At 40.1% G+C, this 22,960-nt stretch overlaps 1 long non-coding RNA gene and 1 pseudogene across 1 annotated transcript; one reads left to right on the forward strand and one right to left on the reverse strand.

The window, feature by feature from the left end:
• The first annotated feature begins 2,996 nt into the window (after positions 1-2,996).
• LOC138016765 (uncharacterized) lies at positions 2,997-4,637 on the forward strand. Its single transcript, XR_011125869.1, has 3 exons — positions 2,997-3,128; positions 3,955-4,020; positions 4,509-4,637. It is a non-coding gene; the product is annotated as an uncharacterized lncRNA (long non-coding RNA).
• A 2,712-nt stretch (positions 4,638-7,349) lies between these two features.
• LOC138016019 (uncharacterized) lies at positions 7,350-22,452 on the reverse strand (annotated as a pseudogene).
• Between the last annotated feature and the right edge of the window lie 508 nt (positions 22,453-22,960).

The following is a 22,960-nucleotide window of genomic DNA, read 5'->3' on the forward strand; positions in this document are numbered from 1 at the left end:
AACTAAGACCATAACTGGTTGTTCTAGGTTTATTGAGGGACAGAATGTATAATTTGCGCGAAGATCATGCCTAAGAAGAGCACGAGAGAAAACTAACTACGTTAACTGCACACACCTGGGATACTGCTTAGTATCTGGCTAGAAATCGTCTTCTCACTTTTTCCTCCGGCCGCGCTTCAGCCATTTGATGAGGGCCAGTCTCGTGCTTCTCAAGTTGCCTCCTTCATGCCCAAAAGAATTCTGGGTAATTCTGCCATTCCATGACAAGGGAACACACCCGATTGTCATTTCATAGCTTTTTTTATAAGTGTCGGGCCACCCAGTCCTACCAGCAAAATACAGCATCCATTGAGGTTTTTAGCTTTCAAAACTTGCCCAAATTGTATCGGTAGGTCCTGGAATTCGTCCACAGAAAGGCCAGAGAGACAACTTCACTCGTGAACCGCCATGTTTACAACAAGGCATTTTAGGCGTCCCAGTCTGCAAGAAACTATCTCTGACCTCTGTCTCGAAAAGGCCAGACACGCACGGTTTCTTTCGTTACGTTTATGCCTGTGGAATCAAATAAAATGTCAGTGATTCCTTGTAAAGACCAGCATCTGTTTTTGGTATGCTACGTCACGGAGAGCCAGAACATTTACGCATGCGCTGACGGGATTTTTCAACAAGACAGAAAAACGCAGTACCTCCAGACACCGGCGCTGGAGCGTCGTACCAAACGAGTCATCCCGGATTTCGGCCCGTGCGATCGCTTTTTGGACGCAGTTGGCCCTTCGCTGCTTTCTGCTACCGACCTTGCCTCCCGGTACGGCATTGATGGAGGGATATGTCGGCCCTAAACCATATTAGACAAATCCCACGCATACTCACAGCTCCAAACCGCCCTTGTCAATTTAACGTTAGAATTCGATGGCTTAAATACATAAGGCAAAAGTCATTTTATCTGCCATGTGGTAAGCACTGAAGATCGCACATTACAAAGTGTGCGCACGCGCCCTACTAAACTTACATACAGACTTTCATGCATGCATTTCATCTCGAATTTCAGAATAACTACAGGAGCTAATGTCTGCCAGACATTACATTTGATGCTAAATACATAACATATACAGATCCATACCAAATACATAATATTCAAAGATATATTCATTAAAAAGAAAAGCCGCTGTAGAAAATGCGGCCCTGGATTCTCTTTTAAAACGTAAGATAAAAATCAGGTAGCGCATTCCGCAACTTAGCTGGTACGTAAGAAAAAAGAACTAAGACCATAACTGGTTGTTCTAGGGTTTTATTGAGGGACATAATGTATAATTTGCGGCCGAAGGATCGATGCCTAAGAAGAGCACGAGACGAAAACTAACTACGTTAACTGCACACACCTGTGATACGGTGCTTAGTATCTGGCTAGAACAATCGGGCCTTCTCCTAACTTTTTTCCCCTTCCGGCCGGCGCTTTCAGGCCATTTGATGAGGGACAGTCTGCGTGCTTCTTCAAGTTGCCCTCCTTCATGCCCCAAAGAATTTCTGGGTAATTCTGCCATTCCATGACAAGGGAACACACACCGATTGTCATTTCATTAGCTTTTTTTATACAGTGTGCGGGCCACCCATCCTACCAGCAAATACCGCATCCATTAGAGGTTTTTAGCTTTCAAAACCTTTGCCCAAATTGTATCGGTATGATCCTGGAATTCGTCCACAGAAAGGCGCAGAGAGACAACTTCACTTCGATGAACCGCCATGTTTACAACAGTTAGGCATTGTAGGCGTCCCATGTCTGCAGAAACTATCTCACATGACCTCTGTCCTGCGAAAAGGACCCAGACACGCACGGTTCGTACGTTACCGTTTATGCCTGTGGAATCAAATCAAATTTCATTGATTTCCTTGTAAGAGAGACCAGCATCTGTTTTTGGTATGCTACGATCACGGAGAGCCTATAACATTTTACGCCATGCGCTGTACGGGATTTGTTCAGCAACAAGACAGTAAAAACGCAAGTACACTACCAGACACCGGCGCTGGAGCGTCGTACCAAACGAGTCATCCCGGTTATTTCGGCCCGTGCGATCGCTTTTGTCGGGGCGCAGTTGGCCCTTCGCTGCTTTCTGCTAGTCCGAACTGGCCTCCCGGTACGGCATTGAGGGAGGGATTATGCTCGGCCCGGGGGGTGGTTTCTAAACCATATGAGACAAATCCCACGCCTACTCACAAGCTGCCAAACCGCCCTTGTCCAATTTACCGTTAGAATTCGGATGGCTTAAATACATAGGCATAAAAGTCATTTTAATCTGACATGGGGTAAGCACTGAAGAATCGCACATTACAAATTGTGCGCCACGCGCCCTAACTAAACTTAACATACAGACATGCATGCTATGCATTTCAGACATCGAATTTCAGAGTTAAATAAGCATCCAGGAGCTAATGATCTTCCAGTACTCTTCACATTTGATGCTAAAATACATAACATTATACAGATACATACCAAATACAGAATATTCAAAGATATAATTCGCATTAAAAAGAAAAGCCGCTGTAGCAAATGCGGCCCTGGATTCTCTTTTTAAAACGTACGATAAAAGCAGGTAGCGCATTCCCGCAACTTAGCGGGTACGTAAGAAAAAGAACTAAGACATAATCTGGTTGTTCTAGGTTTATTTGAGGGACAGAATGTATAATTTGGCGCGAAGATCATGCCTAAGAAGAGCACGAGAGAAAACTAAACTACGTTAACTGCACACGACCTGGGATACTGCTTAGTATCTGGCTAGAAATCGTCTTCGCCATGAGAGACCTAAAGTGAGTATGGATTTTCACTCTTACAGTCGACGTCGCTGCTGTATATTTCGAAAAAGAAAAGAAATTTCACTCTTACAGTTGCATTATTTTCTATGTTCCTTGTCTGAACGAAAATACTAGCTTTTCTTTGACCAAGGAACTTTTTCTTCTTTGACTAAAAAGTAACTCACATAGCTTATTTCACCTTTGCCATCAGGTTGTGAACCATCTTTCTCTACAAAAAAAAAAAATTCGACATTGTCGCATACGAAGCCATTAACTCGCAGTTAACTACAAATGATAATAAAATACATGACTCTCTCCAAGGACAACTTAAGAAGCTAAAGGTAACACGACTTGTTCTTTACTCGTACAATTAAATTCGAACCGCAAATGCATGTCTGCCGATTAGCGTTCTCAGTATAGGAAGGGTCTGCTCAGAAAGGACACATCGGTGATTATAGAGATTCTTGCGTTCTGACTGGCTACAACATCAGGCTCCCCCCCCTAATTCGGGACCTGTGCACGCAGATTACGATTTGCCGGCTTTACAACAAGCATTGTAAATCTCTGGTTTGCTTCAAAAGCTTGCTTTAACTTTTGATTGATTTTACCCCCAGTCATGAGCGATGGTCAATTACTTGTCTAACAAGCGAACAGACGCAGTGTTTTAATCGCCACAACTTTAGTTTGGATTTGCTACATGAGAATTGTAACCATTCTTAATTTAACTAAAAGGCCCACTTGAGCGCCCACGCATGCGTTGTGTATAGTTGCTGTTGGCGAGCCAATCTCGTCCCCAGACTCCGCTTTTTTTCTTTTGGTCAGCACCAAGAACACCGACTCTGGTCACTTCCAAGACAGGAAGTCCGCAATTCACGGGCTTCCGGCTCATCTACGCACGCACGCTCAGAAATTTGAAGTAACAGTGAGTGTCAATGGTTACAAAAATGGACCTTCACTACGACTGCGCATAAATTGGAAGTGGCCAGACTCCGTGTTTCTTGGTGCTAACCAAAAGAAAAGCCGCTCTGGGGATTGCTGGCGTGCTTAAGTCGTCTCCAAGAAAGAGCCGAAAAGGTGAACTGAGAGGAATTGATGTTTACCATACTAGTAATTTATAAAACTCATTTGATTTACTTGGATTTTTTTTCTGTTGATATTTATCAAAAGGATCAGGACCTCAAAATATTTCTTGGGGAATTTGGTCCTGTAGCAGCAACCCTGATATTTTGCGAGGTAAGGGTGAATGATCGATTTATTGATCGGTCGACTGAACAATTTCATCTTGACAGGTTTTTAACCTCTTGGTACAAAATATTTCAGAGATAAAAGTACTACCAAGTGTGAGACTAAATTTTTTCGGGTGCTGTTTTTGCTGATATTGCGGTTGTTTTTCGATCAACAAAAAGATCGGATCCAAAAAAACAACCTCAAACGTGTACTCGACGGTACTGGAGCAATCATTAGGTCATTCGATCGGCAAAAAAAACAGCACTCCACTGTTATTAAGTGGCACGAAATATTTTTCGGGTCGGCAACTTGATTTTTCCCTTTTTTGTGAATGGAACAGACCCTTCTTTCAGAAAGTTTTCGTCGAATTTTACCTCAGTTTTCGTTTTGTAGTTGAGTACATGCAATCGAAATACAGAGCAACTAAGTAAAGCCATTCCTCCGTTATTTAAGCACAAAGACACCTAATCAGTTTTATTTCTTTTAAATCGCAGCTATACAGGATAGGAATGTATGGACCAGAATACGTGTGGATCTTGAACCCCGACGCTGACAACATTGATGATGGGTCCGCTTAGCTAATTTGCAAGCTCAAAAAAATCAAATCGGGAGTTCCAACCTGTACCAGGGAGCAGTTCGAAGTGGTTGTGAACAGAACTTTTTTACTTGCTAAGACTGGCTTAAGAAGGGATGATAAACACAAAAACTGATTCTGGCTTAGTAAGGAATTTTTTTTTGATTAGAATTTAAGCACAGACTTCAGGATTAGTATCAGTCACGTGATCTTCACCCAGATACAGATGATTTTAAATATTTGATTCTGGTGATATGGATTCCTTTGGCATGGCCATCCTCAAGGAACTTGTGTACTTCTGAAAGTATTTTCAATTGTTCGAGACATATGCACATCTTCACGTGTCGTGCACGTGACCAAAGTGACCTTACGTGCCCCCCTGACACAAAGTTTGGTATCTTGGAAACGATGTTTTCACATCTCACCTACGTTTCTCTTTCATTTGTTTCTGCAAAAGATGTTTCGATGAGTCATTTCGTTTCATCTTAAACAGTTCAATTCGCGTTTCTTCTTCTCAACACCAATGTAGCAAGAATACTAACACCACTCGATCAACGTCCAAAAAAAAGCAATGTGCTTAGCAACCTTTGGCAACCCACAAATATACCTATTTGTTAACGACGTTTCCAATGGGACACGTGGGTCCATTGATAACACATCGTAATGGAAGATAATCTGGATCGGCCGTATTCACTATATACATTGTCGAACATCATGAGAATCGCAATGTAAGGCCGACGTGAGAAGGACAAACCTTTCTCTTTTCTTTTATTTAGTGCTAAATTAACCATAGACCACTGTACTTTTGCAGGCCCGAGTATAGGCTACTTGTAGCCTCTTGTTTGTATTACAATATAATCAAGCATGTATGTGGGGCAATTTCGGGCTGTTTTGTAGTTTTAACCCGAATTTGCTTAGCATTCACGTTACTTACATTGTAATGCAAATGAGAAAAAAAATAACCTTGAAAAGGACTATTGACCACAACACTTCCTTTGGTGGCTTACGGGGGTTGTAAAAATATAAGTAAATTTTTATTAGGGCCCAATTAACTAAAACACCTTGTAATAATAACTCTGCAGTTTCTTTTTTATTTCTGCACCGCCTGCCCCGATATAGAACACGGCCGTAATGAATACACTTTTCTTTCTACGCGTGAAAGCCATAAAATCAAATCTCACATTACTTGCAACACTTTCAATGTTATTTACATGATTCAGTGTAAATTTGTAATCTTCAGTATATCGGGGAAACCACACGTCGCCTTAAAGAATGGTTTAATTAAACACAGACGCCCTATTTCAGTCCCACTAGCCGGATTATATCCAGACCGCAATCGAGTCTCAGAACACTTCTTAGCAATAACCATTCACACAGGCACATGTGTCTCATTCCCATCGAAAAGCTCATCCATCAATCACTGCGTCTTTTAGGAGAGCTCGGTAAGCCCATCTTATTGAAAAAGCAAAAACTACAGAACCTCTTGGGATAAACAAGCGTGACGGATTAACGATCTCATTATTTAGTGTACAGTGTTTGAACGGCATTTTATTCTTTTGAAATTTTGGCTTGTTTATCCAGTAGCTATATCACGTTACACTATCATTTGAAATCCTCTTTAATGACTTCGTAACATGTGTATTATATTTTGTAAATTCGTTAGATCTCCAAATAAACTTAATGAAAGCTGGTAATGGGCAGCCGAAATATCGTTGAAAGATACATTTTCGCGTTGTTTTATCAGTCGTGCATCAGTCTACTTGACTTTCAAAATTATTTTTAATCAATTTTGACTGATCACGATCTTCTCTGATCCAACAATGTGCAAGACGTATTGTGCACGGTTTTTGCAAAGGATTTAAAACCTCAAATTCACTGATAACATGAATGTCCAATATCAAAGATGTACGCTGTAAACTAGCTGGAGTGTCGGCTGGATGGCCTCCTGCAATGAGCTCTAAACTTGAGCTCGTGATATGGTCAGGTGATACTGGTCGTTATTGGCATACATGGTCGGGTGGACAGGTCGTACGGTCGTACGGTCTTACGGTGAGCAAAACCAACTTTTCTCGCACAGATGGGTTACCATATTTTCTTACCCACGGTGCTCCGCTCCGCGCACCCATGGTGACTCACGTCAGTTAAAACAATAATTTGGCTGAAAATGACTGTTTATGTTCACAATCCACCTTGTTGTCGCGTGACACTGATTTTCTCACCTCATAGTGTTCACAAGCATGCAAACCTCAATATTATCCCATTATAAGGGCAAACTGCAAGCTACCTAAGCTAACTGTAGCCCAAACCGGTGTGACGTTTAGGCTAACCAGAGTGTTATTTAGGCCAATCGATGTGTTATTTTTAATAGGCTAACAAGAGTGGCTCGCTGGCTTGCAGATTATCCGGAATGGTTGCAGTTTTGCTGGGATTTTATAAAGCCCCCAGGAATGATGAAATAGCTTTGCAACATTTTTTGTTCTTCCTTGCAGCAGTGCAAGAATTCTTTTTCTATTTCATTTGTTCTGCATGGAATTTTTGTCTTCCAACAAGCGCTGGCAGGAACTTTTTTTTTTCCAAATCACCCACCCCCCCCCCCCCCCTCTTCCCTCAACCGTTAAAGGGTCGGCCCCTAAGTGTGCATGTAGAAAACATTCCTCCTGATTCGCTCGCGGTCGATGGTTATTCTACCTTAAAGTTTTCGATAGATAAATCAATTTTCGTGTTTCACTCCCATCGATCAACGCATCACCAATTTCTTTTGAAACTAACCCCTTCACTCTACCTGATGATGAGGATGATAGGAAGCCAACGCCACTTTCATTCTGTCTCCTAAAGCCTCGTTATCAAGGTGAAATTTAAAATATATAAAGTTTCCTAATCAAACAAATATGCTTACAGTGTAAATATCCTCATGGGAGCCCGCGTAATTTTGCAGTTCTCTTAAACATAGTTTGAAAGAAGATTGTGTGACATCCTCCAACCAAATACTGGCCGCGTCCCTTTTTAATCCTGCATGGTGATGAACAGCGGTGATTAAAATTAAGGGTTTCTTTGGGAACTTTCCCTGAAACCAGAAAGAGAAAGTGTTTTAAAAACGAGAGAAGCAGATAACGATACTTCAGCGATGATCCTTCGCTAAGAAATCATTCAATTCGCAGTTGCACTTGTAATACTATCAAGATAAACTTCGGGTTATACCGAATACGACCTCGCAATAGTCAAGCATCCCAATGACAAGACAGCTGCACGTTTTTTTTCAAACTCGGGCCGTGAAGTACAACAAAACCACATAAACTAGTTTTCAGAATGTAGCTAGAAGTGCTACACCCGATTTATGGTGGGGAAAACAAAGATATTAAATTTACATAAAATGGGGAATGTCTTGCAATTCCTTCGGTTTGTGACTTTACAGAGTGGAGAATCCAAAATTATGTCTAAGAGCCATTATTCCCTCCTTCCTAATTTTGCTTTGAGTTTAAAGCAAGGAAAATCGCTCCAAAATCGTTCCTTACCGAAGGAAAATTCACTGTCTCACAAGTCGTCCCAGTCCACCACTGAGATATTCTTGTCTCTCCGCTTACTCCACCGGCTGGAGCTCCCTGATAACCCATCCAGTCAACTGTTATGTTAGCAGTGTATTTCCGCTCATTAAATCCTGACGCCATCACGCAGGCAGTAAATTGTGATAATTTACATTTTCAACCCAAGATACTGCAGCATCGTGGACATAGGACATGTCACCAGTATCCACATGATTAACAGTGATCTGCATTTCAATGGCTTTGTCAGGGTAGAAAACGTAGGGCTGGAAAGGAATGACTTCACAATGGGAATACCCTAACCATGGAATGTGAGGCATGTGACGACGACCTCTCTGGAAAGGAAATCCTTTCGAAAGTAATAATAAAAAGAAGAGAAAAAGAAAATATAGTAAGTAAGATTAGTCCTAGCTTTAACACCCAGTCAAGGGCCGGGTCCGCTCGAGATTCTTAACTATTACTAAGCTCTATTTTTGGCTAGTTTTTTATGGGTATCTATCCCCGCCAAAATTCAAACTTGTTCTTAAATCCAAACCTTCAATTCAAGCATTCTATCATACAATTTAAACTCGCAATTATAAATTCACACATTCAATTCGTCAATCAAACATTCAATTGCAAAGTACCTAATACCTAATCAACAAGGCCTAATCAGAATAACAATGGTTCTTTTGTGTTCCGCCATTTTGGTCCGGATATGAAACTCTACCCAAGGTTTGGGTTTAAGTTTTGGCGGGGATGGATACCCATACAGAAATGCGGGCAACTTTAAAGTTTCTTTCTTCTAATTAATGAAATCTTTCATCGATGAGCTATAAAAATTCTTTCAGAAAATGTTACCGTTATTTATTCTAAAAAAAGGTTTAAGTTTTTCCATTTTCTCTTTTCGAGGGTTTATCAGTTGGTTGATACCAACCTCGTTCCCCCGGGTCTCTTTGTCAGTGAAACCCCCGGGTCTCTTTGACAGTGAGGAGAGAGACCCTGGTTAGGGCTGGTCACATGTCTCTCCTCGACAAAACATTGCTCCACTACGGTAGAGTCTTCGTTATATATGACCCGCAACTGGGCGAAAGCATAATTGTTTGACAAGATTTTTTTTTTCAGAAAATAATCTTTATTTTACAATGTAAGTTTCAAAAAAGTCAAAACAGCTGATGTTATATTCCCACAGGAGATTCCCACAAAAGCAGTCAAGCTAAAAACAAGAGCTTTTGTGACCGATTGAAGTTCGCAAAAAAGATTTCTTTAGTAGCTAAAGTTGCTTCCACAGAACATACACTATCATAAATAATACACCACGCACAACGTTTGCGTGATAAAATGTCTCTGTTTTTTCCGGCGCTAAAAATATACTTCACAATTTGTGTTAATAATCAAACGCTTAAGGTAATTCCCTTGAAATTGTTCTACTCTCAAACTTTTTTGGAAACTTGGCATAATTCACATTCATGATATGAACATTAAAAAAATGCAATAAAAAAATGGGGTCACCGTGCTTGTTTACGCGTCAGCAGGCTCTTAAAATGGGGTCTTTTTACTGTTTTCGCGTTAAAATTTCGAATCACCTTCATACAGAATTAAGTCTTGGTTACTTCAAAGACACAAAATTTTATTTTGAAAATAAAGCTTCTTTTATTTATATAAGCAATAATGCTTCATTTACGCCGACTTTGATTCCTGGTTGTGACAATAGTGCACTTTTTGGGACAGTTCCGTGGTTAGCTTGAAGTCCTCCTCGCCTTGGGTAAAATACACCCAGTATGGAACTGTTTTCCAAAAAAAAATTCATGTTCTACTATCAAACTTTTTTTCTTCTTCAAATATGTTCTTTATTAGACTGCTCTTACCAAATACCTGAAAAAAAAATCGGGGGTCGCCGTGCTCGTTTGAGAGAAAAGGAGCATTTATTTCGCTATCGGGTTTAGTTCGAGCGAAATCTCTTACGTTTTGTATGCGCACGTGCTCATGTGCGCGCGCTAATGACGTGAAAATCGTGCCCAGTAGGGATGCGCAATGCAATACTAAGGAATTACCTTAAGCCCGGTGTGCAGTTCCAAAAATATGACAGCGACAATTTAGACGAAGTTGTTGAAATACAAGTAATCCAAAACTGTCTACTCGCTTGACAAGCGTGCGACTTAGGAATCACTTTGTTTAACATTCGAAAGAAAAACGAAAATCAGAGAACAAAATAAAATACCTGCACAGCTTGAGGTCGATACGTGACATAAACATATGATACCGACTGATCGATCGCCGAACACGTTTGTTTCCCATGGATAAACGTTTCCCCCTGTTTTCTTTCACGGCAATACTTTCTTTTCTTTAAACGTGTCGCAAACTATTAGAATCCTTCGTTTTCACTCAATTTGACTGCTCACTTGAGCTTGTTGAGTAGTTTTAATTTTTACCTTCTCACCGGCATACAAAAATCCGATTGATTTTATATCAACTTCTTTCCTTTCACGTCGAATTCGACGTTTAGTATATTCAATACCTTGCCGGGAAACGTTTTTTCGATGGTCGTCTGGCCACAAAATCAAATGTGTTGTGATTCTGTTCCTCGCAATGATGACAAGGCCTACACTGCGACCCCTCCCCAAACACACATTTAAAAAAGTGACAAGCCCCAAGCAGGGTTCCCAACCCTGGGAACGAGGTTTGGTTGATACTTAATTTTGAACAAAATTATGTATTGAGGTGCCGACCTTCGCAGCTGCCAGGATGCTGGATTGTAAAGTTGAGCCGCAGCAGGCACATCTCCTGTTCAAACAGACACTTATTGTCATACGTTGTTCCATTTGATGAACAAATTGGTTCTTGCGAAGATGGGCATCTGTCGATGCTTACACAGCGAGCACTGAATGGACCAAAAGCCTTGCACAAGCAATGATGCTGACATGTCACATTGAGACATGGGTCCAAGTCTGGAAACATGTATGAAATAGCATTTAGTTTACAATACGTTTCAACAAAAGTGTTCCTTCCCGTTTACCGAGTTGAAATAACTGGACAACTAACTCGTACAATACGTAAATTACAGCTTAACAAGATCTAACAAAGTCGAACCGCAGGAAAGCATAAAAGAAGGCGCCTTAGCTCAACGGTGTTCTATAGCTTTGTGCCAATGTTTTTCTTGGCGTCATTTGGTTTTTAATAATACCACCGTCACTCTATATTTGCCCGATGGTGTTTACTTAAACCCCCGAGGCCAGTATTCACTTTATCGCAGCTATCGGGGAGCCACCTTGAAGGCCCCTCTCTTGCTCTGATTTTGTCACCTAAGGCGAGCTGTCGTTGTCTTTTGCCCAGTCGTTTTTTCTTTATTTTCCACCTATAGACATGTAACATTTCGTTTCTGCTCAAACGGTTTCTTTTTTGGACATTTCTTGGGCTTTGAATTATAACTTCCACTTTTGTGTGTTATGAAGGTCTATGAAAGGTGGTATGTCATGAAGTCTTTGTTTCACGTTTGTTGGAAAAAGTACACCTCTCCCAACCTCCCCTCCGGCGCGGGTTCGATTTATTAGTTGCTTTCTGGTCTCAATTTACCCAGTTTTGTTAAAGCCCTTGTTGCTTCGGTATAGTAGACCGTGTGCTATGTTATAATAATAATAATAATAATAATAATTATTATTATTATTATTATTATTATTATTAATTTCGCAGCACTGAAAGTCCTCTTCTTCGAGATGACTAGGGATCTGAGGCTAATTGATTCAGTCCCTCCCTGGTACTCGTGTGCAGTACCCAAACCAGTCTATGAGTCATCTGAGGCATTAGCGTTTTGGGATGTTCCAGTTTATGCGGAACACACCATTGTCAAGGCTAACAGAGTGGACGCTCGATTTGTGGTCCACAAGAATAAGATGGTGTGGGCTGTGGAGATGTCCTGTTCGTGGATGGAGCATCAGGAAAAGAAGTCCGAGGAAAAGACGGTCAAGTACGGGCCACTGCGATTTGAGCTAAAGAAACAGTACCCTGGCTATGACATTGAACAATGTAACATCATCGTTGACGTGCTGGGGGGTGGTCAAGGGATGTAGACCTGACAATGAGGAAGCTCTTTGGCAGTAGGGGCTATGACGTTTTGAGAAGGATGCAGAAGGCTACCATCTCGAGTTCTCTCAACATAGTGAGAACTTTCAAAGCTACTGCCAATTGACTTTCCCCGTGGGAATAGTATAGGAGCTCAATATAGTTTTAGTATTAGAGAGCCTTAGATTGTCTGTAAGCTTTTTTTTATATTTTATCGCTAATTTATTTATTATTTTTATTTTTTTTAACTCAGCAGTTTTCTATTTATAGTTCCTTCAGATCGCATAGGTTACGCTGCGCGCCCTATGGGGTTCTATTTTAGCTTTCATACGTTTACCAACTGCACATAATAATAATAATAATAATAATAATAATAATAATAATAATAATAATAATAATAATAATAATAATAATAATAAAGAATTTATATAGCGCCTTAATCCGTTTAACCCAAAGGCGCTGTTTACAATAGTTGTTACCTATGAAAATTAAAATGTAATAAAAAAGGAATATATGAAAAATACTAATCTTAATATAATAAATGTATATATATCAATCTTAATCATAAGTTCAAGTTCCCTAGTCATAATTGTCGTTGTAAAGTAAAAAGAAATGCTTTGAGTTTTTTTCTTAAAAAGCTCTAAACTGCTAATTGATCTTATGTCTAGTGGTAAACCATTCCAGAGTCTAGGTACTACAGCACAAAATGCTCTTTCGCCATATCGTATAGTGTTGGTACGAGGAATTACTAATAAATTCTTAGAACTAGAAAGCAGAGCTCGTGTAGGCTTGCACTAAATGATGAGGTCAGATAGATAAGACGGTGCCAGATTGTTTAAGCACTTGAAAGTAACTAGCAAAGTTTTGTAAGTTATACGCTTCTCAACAGGGAGCCAGTGGAGCTCATGTAGAATTGGCGTGATATGATCATATTTCTTTGACCCACTAACGAAACGTGCAGCTGCATTTTGCATTGGCTGGAGAAGCTGAATTAGGTATTTAGGGAGACCAGTTAAAAGAGAGTTATAGTACTCCAGTTTGTTTGTAAAGAAGGCATGGATCAGAATTTCCAATGATGATTTATCCAGGTAAGTGCGAATCATCCAGATGTTCCTCAAGTGCCAGAATGAAGTCTTGCAAACAGAATTGATATGAGTCTCAAAGGTGAGGGTGTCATCAAACACAACACCAATATTACGACATGAGGCAGTTGGAGTTACACCCTCTTCGCCCACCATAACATTAGAAATGTCAGGACGTGGTGAATGTCTTGTGTGGAAAACTAAATGTTCAGACTTATTATCGTTCAATTTCAAATGGTTACTAGACATCCAAACACGAATTTCAGCCACACAAGCTTCAACACAATGATGACGTAGCTGTAATAAGGTCCTCACTACAAGCGGGATTGAATGCCAAGTACAGCTGTGTGTCGTCAGCATAAAGGTGGTACTTTAGACCATGACTTCGAATAACGTCAGTTTTTGGTGAAGTATAAAGAGAGAAGAGCACGGCGCTGAATTTTCTCTAGCTCTTCAGAGAGATACTTATGTAGACCATCGTGGAAAACTTAGCAAGCATATTCAGACACGGGCCGGATACACGTAGTATAAAAACAAAGTAGCTGCGCAGGATCTCCTTTTGCACGCTTAAGTTGCCTTAACTGATAAAACCTGGAGGCTCCTTTTTGATAACATTCTCTATGTGAGAGTTCCACTTAAGATTGTTTGAAATTGTGAGACCAAGAAGTTTTACGCTAGTTACAACCTCTATTGGTTTGTTATTGATAGTAACTGCTTCGAAAGAATCTGCAGATCTTGAGAAACTTATCTGCAACTACTACTACTACTAATACAATCCATTTCAACATATATGGACGTTTCTTTAATGAAATTTTTAACTCAACAATAGCGTAGCAGCACCGGATCCATTGATTCAAAACCAGTACATGTGGGTGATGTTTCACATTGCTTTGTAATAACAAGATCGCGGTTGTGGACATTTCGATGACTTGGAAAGTCTATCCTTTATACTAGGCCAAAAGAGGACAGCAAACTATTGAAATCAGAAGCTTCAGAGTCGTTCGGCTTATCTACGTAAATGTTGAAGTCACCAACGATAACAGGATAGTCACTTAATAAGACAACGTGTTCCAAAAGAGTACTGAATTCATCAATAAAAGTCGAAAAGGAGTATCTGATGGACTATAAAGTATAATGATGTTCAAACATGCGTCAGTAGACTAAGCAAAAACATTTAAATATCCAAACGTCGAAAAAGATTTAATGTCGTTAGATTTGATATGATGGACGCTCCGGAATAAACCCTAGTTCAGATTCTGTTACGCCTGAATTGTCTTTCGAGGTGTCAAATTGAATATTGATAACATTGTTAAAGTGGTACTACGACCAAAAAAAAATTTTGTTTTTCCTATGGATTTCAAAACTATGTTAACTAAACACTAATTCACCCAAGTTTTAAGTTCTGATTTTAAAAAGACACCTGTTTATTTTAGCTGGAATTTTCTTATTTATTGGCCCGCCATTACTAACTTCAAAATCTTGAGAGAGCTGGGTCGAGGAGAAAATGACGTCAGACACTCACTAGTTTGAGAATGCAATGCGTGTGTACGCGGCCTAATTAATATGCAGCACGGGAGTTTCGGGCTTTCAGACTTTTCAACCCGTGTTTTACATATATAATAAATTGCGTTTACACGCTCAAATTTTAAGCCAGTGAGTAAATGACGTCATTTTCTCTAGATCCAACCCTCTGAGGTCCAATCGGCCAGTTTTGAACGTGAGTAATGGCGGACCATGAAATCCAAAATTTTGCCAGTTAGGTGTTAAGCGAACACGCTTTCAAATTCAGAAGAAAAAAAGGAAATGATTTTTTGATCATAGTAACACTTTAAAGTTAGCTCGTCTTGGTTGAGTAGTTCTAGTTTCGAAATTTTCAAACTCAAAATTCGTTGCAATCCTCGATTCAATTGGAAATATACGTGAAGTATTTCGAGGTTTTCGGATTGCTCTAAATCGCTGAAGTAGGCTTATAGCTTTCAGAGTGTTCCGTGCTTGAGAGCAAATAGGTTTCACCTGTTGTTGTTGTTGTTGTTGTTGCTGTTATTGAACATGGCGAGCAGTTTTAAAGCCAGAGCATGACTCAGGAATCTTCCACCAATACCGTAATTTCAGGAGTGAAGACCTTGAATATCTCAGCATAGTGAGAAGATGATAATGTTAACTTATGTTTCGATGATAGTCCAAGGCGAATAAACCTTTCTTACGACATTAAACATGATTAAACTAAAAAATTGAGAGCCGATAAAAAAGCAACCAACTTTGTACTCTTTTACAAGACTATCTTGCCACTACCCGTCCCAAAACACTGTACAGCTCCCGGGTTCCACTCTTATTCCAGATACCGGCCAGTCTTAGCCTCTTTTTCAGGTGAGTAGAATTTGCTCCCTGGGACCCAGGGTCACAATGATGCTTTCTTGCCTGTCAATTTACCAAATGACGCGCTGGTTCCAGCTAAACTTCGGACCAAAATCATACAAAATAAATTTGTTGATTTTGACTCCCTTCTTGTTAATCCACATTTCGAGAAAAAGTTTCACATTCCACCTCCAACCCTCACCGGAAGTTTCTTTCCCATCGTTAGCTCTCAAGCCAGTTAACAAGGCGAAGCGCATTAGCTCAACAGATGTTTTGGCTACAAGTTTTTGATGTGTATGTTGGTATTTTTACTGCACAGTATCCCCGCGAGGCCCCAGGCTTCATGAAATATGGGGCTACTATGCAGGATCTGGCTGCTAGGGGACATAATTGGCGTTTTTATGACGAGAACCATACATTGGGAATTGTGGCCAATGTCCCAGAGAAATGTCAAAAAACCCATTGCGGCAACTGGTGTCGGGAAGGCCCTTGATGTTCCCTGAGGCTATTTCTTCAAGTTTCACAATGGGGATCAGTGCTCAGCATGCTATTTTAAGCACTCGTGCCCCTAATGTGCTTCCAATGTCTCCAATCCAGCACCCAGATCATTCCCCCAGCCTACTTGTACAGGAGCTTCCAACACCCGTAAACAGTGATCGCTTGCAATTTTTCCTTTCTGGGTATGTCCCTTCAGTAGCCTTCAATTACGGTTATCTCCTACACTATGAGGGACCCCAAGACTCTTCATGAGCTAGAAAGAAAACTTTGCAATCCGCTTTTTCTGAAAAGCTGTTTTTTAAACACGTTTTTAGAGACAATAACAAGTCAAATGAATGTAAATTTGATAACTTACACAGCCTCTCCGTTAATAAGATATCAAGGATACATTGAGACTGTAAAGCCCCTATGGGGGAGCTTCAATAAATGTATGTATGTTTGTAACGAATTATAGCCACATTGGTAAAAAGAGTGCTCCTACTACTACGCTACCACTGTTCCTCACAAGATATTGCTTAACTCAAAAGTTGAAAAATTATAGCTTGAAAGCGGTGTTCTGTATCTTAAGGAAAACAGACTCCGCGCCCAGTTGTCAAGAGCAGTTTAACGTTTGCGTTTTACAAATGAAGCCTAACACAACACAATACGCGAGGGCTTACTGCTTAAAAAAGAAAAGGCAAAAAAGAAAGAAAGGATGTGCGAAAACTGAGAACTTGTTTGTCTAATAATGCTGTTTTCGTTTTCTGTTTTGGCCTAGTCATTTCTCTTACCTCCAACAATTACGTAATCAATTCCAATGAGATCCTTCTTTCCGCCGTCGCTGTTATGACTTTTAACACACATCTCAGTCTCTGATTTTGTGGTGTACTAAAGATGGATTACGCGTGAAGAATAAAAACCAAACAGTCTATTTTACTTTTATTTCTTATGGAAGCAAATTGTAGTGAGACCATAAATCTTTCATCACAATAAGTTATTAACCTCAATGATTTCCACGAGGACAGCTTTTTAGTCAAATTTGAATTTATTTGCAAGGATGGCCTTGGAACAGAATAGTGTGCAGCATTAATTTTTCATGACCGGCTAAGGTTTCCTCGCTGTGAGCCAGTAATCAGTGTTTTTAAATTCAAAGTCATGACCAATCATGGATAGGAGCTGGACCATAATTACAAGCGTATGCAAAGTAATTGCCAGCTCTTTGTTGAAAAAGCAATTTGATAGTTCAAACATATGATACAAAGGGACCTAAGACTGTTTGCTTGGGTAGACCTTAGTCGAGGGTACATCTGTTGGAAAGAGAGCGCTTGTTACATAAGTAGGATATAAACGATTATCATAGATAATTATTTTTATTAGCTTTTAGTGAATGGAGGTGGCTTCTTCAGAAAATTTCTTCCCTCATACCCTGACGCAATATGCATTGCAGGCTTGCTCACCGTTATCCAAGTGGTTACTGCCCCACATTTTGCGGAATCTGCAGAAGAACTGAAATTCGAATTCTCATCATTGGGTTTGCGTTTTGCTGTTAATATTATCACAGGTGGGGCGAAAAATGGAGCCATAAAGTTGACTTTCTGTGAAAATAATCAAATTGTTTATTACGTTAGTAAGTTTGAGGACAATATTAGGCTGCAATTTTAGAATGCTGCAGAAAATGAAGGAAACTTCAATAAAGCTGCTGAATTCTGCAGTCTTTGTAATTTGTTCGTCTGACTCTCCATTACTGGTAAGCCGTATAATAAGCTATTACAATAGTCTAGTCTGGATGAAATGAACACATGCATAAGGCGCTCAGTGCTTGTTTGATCTAAGTATTTCCTAATCCTGCCTATTTTTCGCAGTGCAAGAGATTCGGAGCTGCAAATATTTTTCACTTGACTAGACATAGTGAGGTGTTTATAAAGAATGACTCCTAGATTACGAGCTTTCTTACTGATAGGTACGAGACGCTGACTTAATGTAACAGTAGAACAAAGGAGCGGATGGGAGAACCGTGAGTGAAAATGAAGTATTTCAACGAAGTTGTACAGTCCAGGACATGGGCTCCTGACATAAAAGTTCCAACAACCACTCTATAAGGAGAAACTAACTTAGCGATAGACAAGGCAGACTCCTTGCACTCTTATTTCTTACCTTGCAGAAAGGAAAGTTATCTTGCTGAGATGGGGAACTCCTATTTGAAAACGCCAAACTGCCGGTCAAGGTAAAGTTCACGAAACTTATGTTGGTAAACGCCAACCAGTTCTAGATGCAAAAGATTCATAGAAATTGTTAGTCATTATCAATCCTTTCACACTTAAAGTGGGCTCAATTCACGGATAAATTCGTCTGGCATTAGACAGAATATTAATGTATGTAGGTGGTGCTCTTACGAGGCAAAGGGTTAAAGAGAACATAGTTTGTGAGTGGTCGTCGATGTTGTTAACCCTTCACCCATGACCCCACCTCCATTGACGAGCAAAATCGTCTGGCATTAGACGTACTGAAGTCTGTAGGTGGCCCTTTAAGAACACAAATGGTTAAAGCAAATATTTTGCAACAACGTGTTTTCAAACCTTTCACCAACAGGTTTGAACTTGAGTTCTGCTAAAACATTTCCGCTATATAGGTGTTCGCTGAAATCGTGAACGGGATAAGATTTTTTTTTTTTTTCATTTCTTTGATAATATTCACCCTCCGTTTTCATCCGTATAAACCGTATTGACTCAAGAACGTCTTATCGGAGAGGTGAAAACCACTTTTAAATGGCCAGAATAAAACAGTCCCATTCTTATATCAATGGTGGAGGTTGATAACATGCGAACAGGCTGCTAAAAGAAGCCACCGCTTTACAGTGCCTTCATTTAATTTAATGATGCCTTTGATAAACAGAAATTCGCAGTTTAAGCATTTAAAACGTTCTGGTACATTTCTTGAGGACTTTTAACTCGCGCAAAATGCCGCTACACATACGGGACTTAATTGCACAGTCAGCGAAAATTTAAAGTCGATCTGGTTGCCCAGCAGCTAAACAATAAAGAAAATGACCAGACAAAGGCCCACGACGCATACGTTTTTAGATTTTGCTTGTTTTATCATCTTTATGTTTCATAAAGATTATCATTTGGCTTTTGTTGATGAGAGATTGATGGTCGGAATAAATGGGACATTTTTTTAAGATCTTACGAATCGTGGATTTATTCGGGGTTTTTTCTGAATTTGTTCCATTTTAGGCAAAATATTGTATGGCGAGAAGTTTGGAGTAGTCTTTTCTCCCTTTTAACTGTCCCCGCTATGACCAAATTTGAGCAAATGGCTTTTGTCAAGCAAAATGATGTAATCTCATGACACCCAAAATGCCCAAAAAGTAGAATGAAACATTGCAATAACCACTTAGAACTCTTGAACAAGATAAAGAAATACAGTAAAAGGAAAGAGAAGCATCGATGGACACAATTTGGCAAGATTGAAAAGGAATCCATTTGGAGAATCTTGAAAAATCAGCCCTACGTTTTTCAAGTTTATGACAAATCAATTGGATGAAGGTCGTTTTGCTCAGAATCATCTTGTTTGGGATGTAACGATAATCTTATCAGTAAATGAATTCCGCATTACCATCTTCAAGTTTTAAACTCGTGATTAACTAAAGATTTCCCTTTAAACACCCTAATATCACGTGCCATAGCTCCTTAAAGAAAACTGTACAAAACCGACAGAAAGCACTTTTTCATTATTTCTCCCTTGTGAATTCCATGGCAGTCACTTCTACTCCCCCTTCCCCTATCCAGTGTTGGTTGGAAAGTGTTGATTTCCAGGAAACTGTTCGTGGCCCCCACAAAACAACATTGAGACGTGGGGGTCAAATTGTTTACTTACAAATGAAAGCGCTTGAAAGAGTAATTTCCTTAAGAGTTTAGTATCTTCAAAACACGAAACTAAGAGGTACTCACGTGTAGGGATAAGAAAATCACTTTTTCCTTCGCTACTCCCCACCCCCTCCCCGAGACACATGCCTTACGATGTACATTGGCCCGTGCAATTCAGCCATGACACTCCTGTGGCCATAACTCTCATAGTGAAGGCCCTATACAAGCGCTAAGAAAATAACTTTTTGGCCCGCTGCCCCCCCCCCCCCCGAATTTGGGATTTGTCTCTTCCAATATTCGATGCCGATGGGCAATCTAAAACAGCATCCCAAGATGCAGCCCCGTAACTCTGGCTGTTCGGGCCGGTCATACATGGGGCAAAACAGAGCGTATTTTTAAGTGGTGAGGTCAGCTTGGTTGACTGAGAATCGCGCCTAGCCAGCTCGCCTTTATCCTCAGGAAGGCTCCAGATGACTGGGTTACCCCAAACGGCGGAAAGGCCGGTTCCCATGGAAAGGCAAGCTCTCTCCCGTGTCGATTCGACCACTGCCGCAAATCCCAAATTTGTCTCAGTCAGCAAGGAGATAGAGGTCGAGAGAGCACACTTGTCTCCTTGGTTGAATTTAATTCAACTTCAAGGGTCTGTCTAGTATTGGTCATTGCTTGTATTAAGCCTTTGTCAAATTGTGAAAATGGACTGTAACTTATTGTTTCTTACAATGGGGTGATATTGTATTGCATCAATCAACTAAAAACTTACGATTCTAATGTTTCGATGAACGCCAGCAAAAATCTTGGTTTCCCGAACACAAAGTGTAAAACTGCCGGCAGTATAATCTTCAATCCAAAAAGCCAGGGCATCCTGGGGTCTCTGTGGAGTCTGGTGACTAGGTGTGACAACAACATTTGGTGGAAACAGGAAACGCTAAAAGTACATAAATTATTTAGAAACAGAACATCATCAGCCCATGAGGTAATGAGCACAGAGAGAAAGACATCCAAGATACGCTTTAACATAATCTAATCACTAATTAATCTCAAGTCAACTCATATGGTACATGATGTGTTCTCTTGCAATGTAGGGAACCATTTTCACGGATAATGTGATAGTCTATAAAGCATTAAAAGTTCGAGTTCTGCCCTATCTGTCGTTTGCTCGACAAAAGATGTCTAAAATTAAGTGTGTCCTAGAGGATATAATTTTCCATGGAACAAAGCATGCTTTGAATCCCTTCTGCTCATCAATATCTATGAGAAAAATAAGCGTATCTCCCCTCGAGTAAGACTTGCCTGAGGGAAGACGACCCTTTCGCACTTTGTTTCAGTCGTCCAGGAGTTCAGCGCATGACTTCCTATTTGAGCTCCAGATGGAGCAGACTGGACAGCAATCCAGTTAACTTCTGCCTTTCCATTGGAACCTTCGCCATATTCAGAAATACAAGTCTTAAATTGATGCCTGTCTTCTGATTCCACCCAAATGGCAGCGCCATTACCAAGGCTAGAGTTTTTCACAGAATGACCAAAGGAGGCAAACACTTTAACTGCCTGTCTTCCGTAGAAAGGCTGAGTGAAAGAAATTGCCTTGCAAGCGAATAGTCCTGGACTTGATGCCGTTATGTTTACTTTTCCAGTCTTGAATCTAGAAGCTATAATTATTAAGCTATAATTAACAAGAAAGATGGCATCTTATGTTTACTGATATAATTAAATCTTTGACTACATGGCCAGTCTTGAAAAGTATGTTTGCAGATTGTGTCTTTTTGATCGAAGACCTATCGCAACGCTTCTCTCACTAAAAAGAATATCGCTAGTATCTATAGACAGGGTAGTTTCGCAGAGGCACTGAAGGCGTTTTTAACTGCTTAAATTGGCGAAAATCGCGTTTTCAGAAAATTGTTGTGTGTGCATGTACCCCACCTCCAGTTCTTCCTTGCTGCATTAATTCAGAAATAAATAGTTACATGGAGTAGAAAAGCAACGGCAAGAATTTCTAGACAGGGCAATTTTGGCAGATGCACTAAGAACTTTCTTACTACTGGTGCTTAAAACTGGCTTTAAATCAACTTTTAAACTATTTTCATTCCATCGTTAATGATGGCTAAGCATGCGCCCCACCCCCTGTAATGCGTCGTTACTGCATCAATTTAAAAAGACTGGTTTAATAGTAACGGAAACTGATGGCAGAAAAATTTAGCACAATTTTTCATATATACGTCAATTTGGCATGCAGAAATACTGAAGGCGGTCGACAAGCATCTTAAAATCGCCTTAAATCGCGATTCAACAATTTTCATTCGATTCCAGGGCTTGTGCCCATCCCCCAAATCTTTGTTTCTGCATCAATTCAGGAAGACAGGTTTAATTGGAGCATAAAATAATGGCGAAATAATAGCCTGATAGAAAATTAGCTCAAAGTACCTTTGCAGCCTTGATTCAACAACACAACTGAGAAGAAGACAAAACACAATTGAACCCTGTAATAGCCTCTAGCGGACATTTTGATCAGACTGAAGGGATGTCTTCACACACTGATTGCTTTATACATGACCACACCTCTTGATAAGCTGATTAGCACAGGCCTAATTTATCTCTTTGGCTATGATTCTAACTGGAATTAGGAGTTTTCCAAACTTAATCTCTTAATGCAGGGGTCATGGTTTAATCTTTTTAGTCATGTTTTGATAGCCCCCTATTGTCTTGATGTAGATTGTTTCTCTTCTTACTAAGATGTGTGCTTTCCACAATTGCGGCAACTACTGAGTATCTACAAAGGTAGTAAAATAACAGTGGTCAGATTTAGCTATGACAACTACGTTTGAGAGAGATGCTTGGTAAATTCACCCCTGAATAAAAACGCTAATAAGCAACCCCGTTCAAATAGTCTTATTCACCGAAAAAAACGATAATAGTATTTTTCCCAACTTATTTTAAAGAGTGGGAATTGAAAAGTGTGCCCCCGTTGTAAACACATTTCTATCTCACTCTCTTCCTCGATTCAACAGGTTGCTTTCGTCG

Source organism: Montipora capricornis, chromosome 9, assembly GCF_036669925.1.
Source record: "Montipora capricornis isolate CH-2021 chromosome 9, ASM3666992v2, whole genome shotgun sequence".
NCBI lineage: Eukaryota > Metazoa > Cnidaria > Anthozoa > Scleractinia > Acroporidae > Montipora > Montipora capricornis.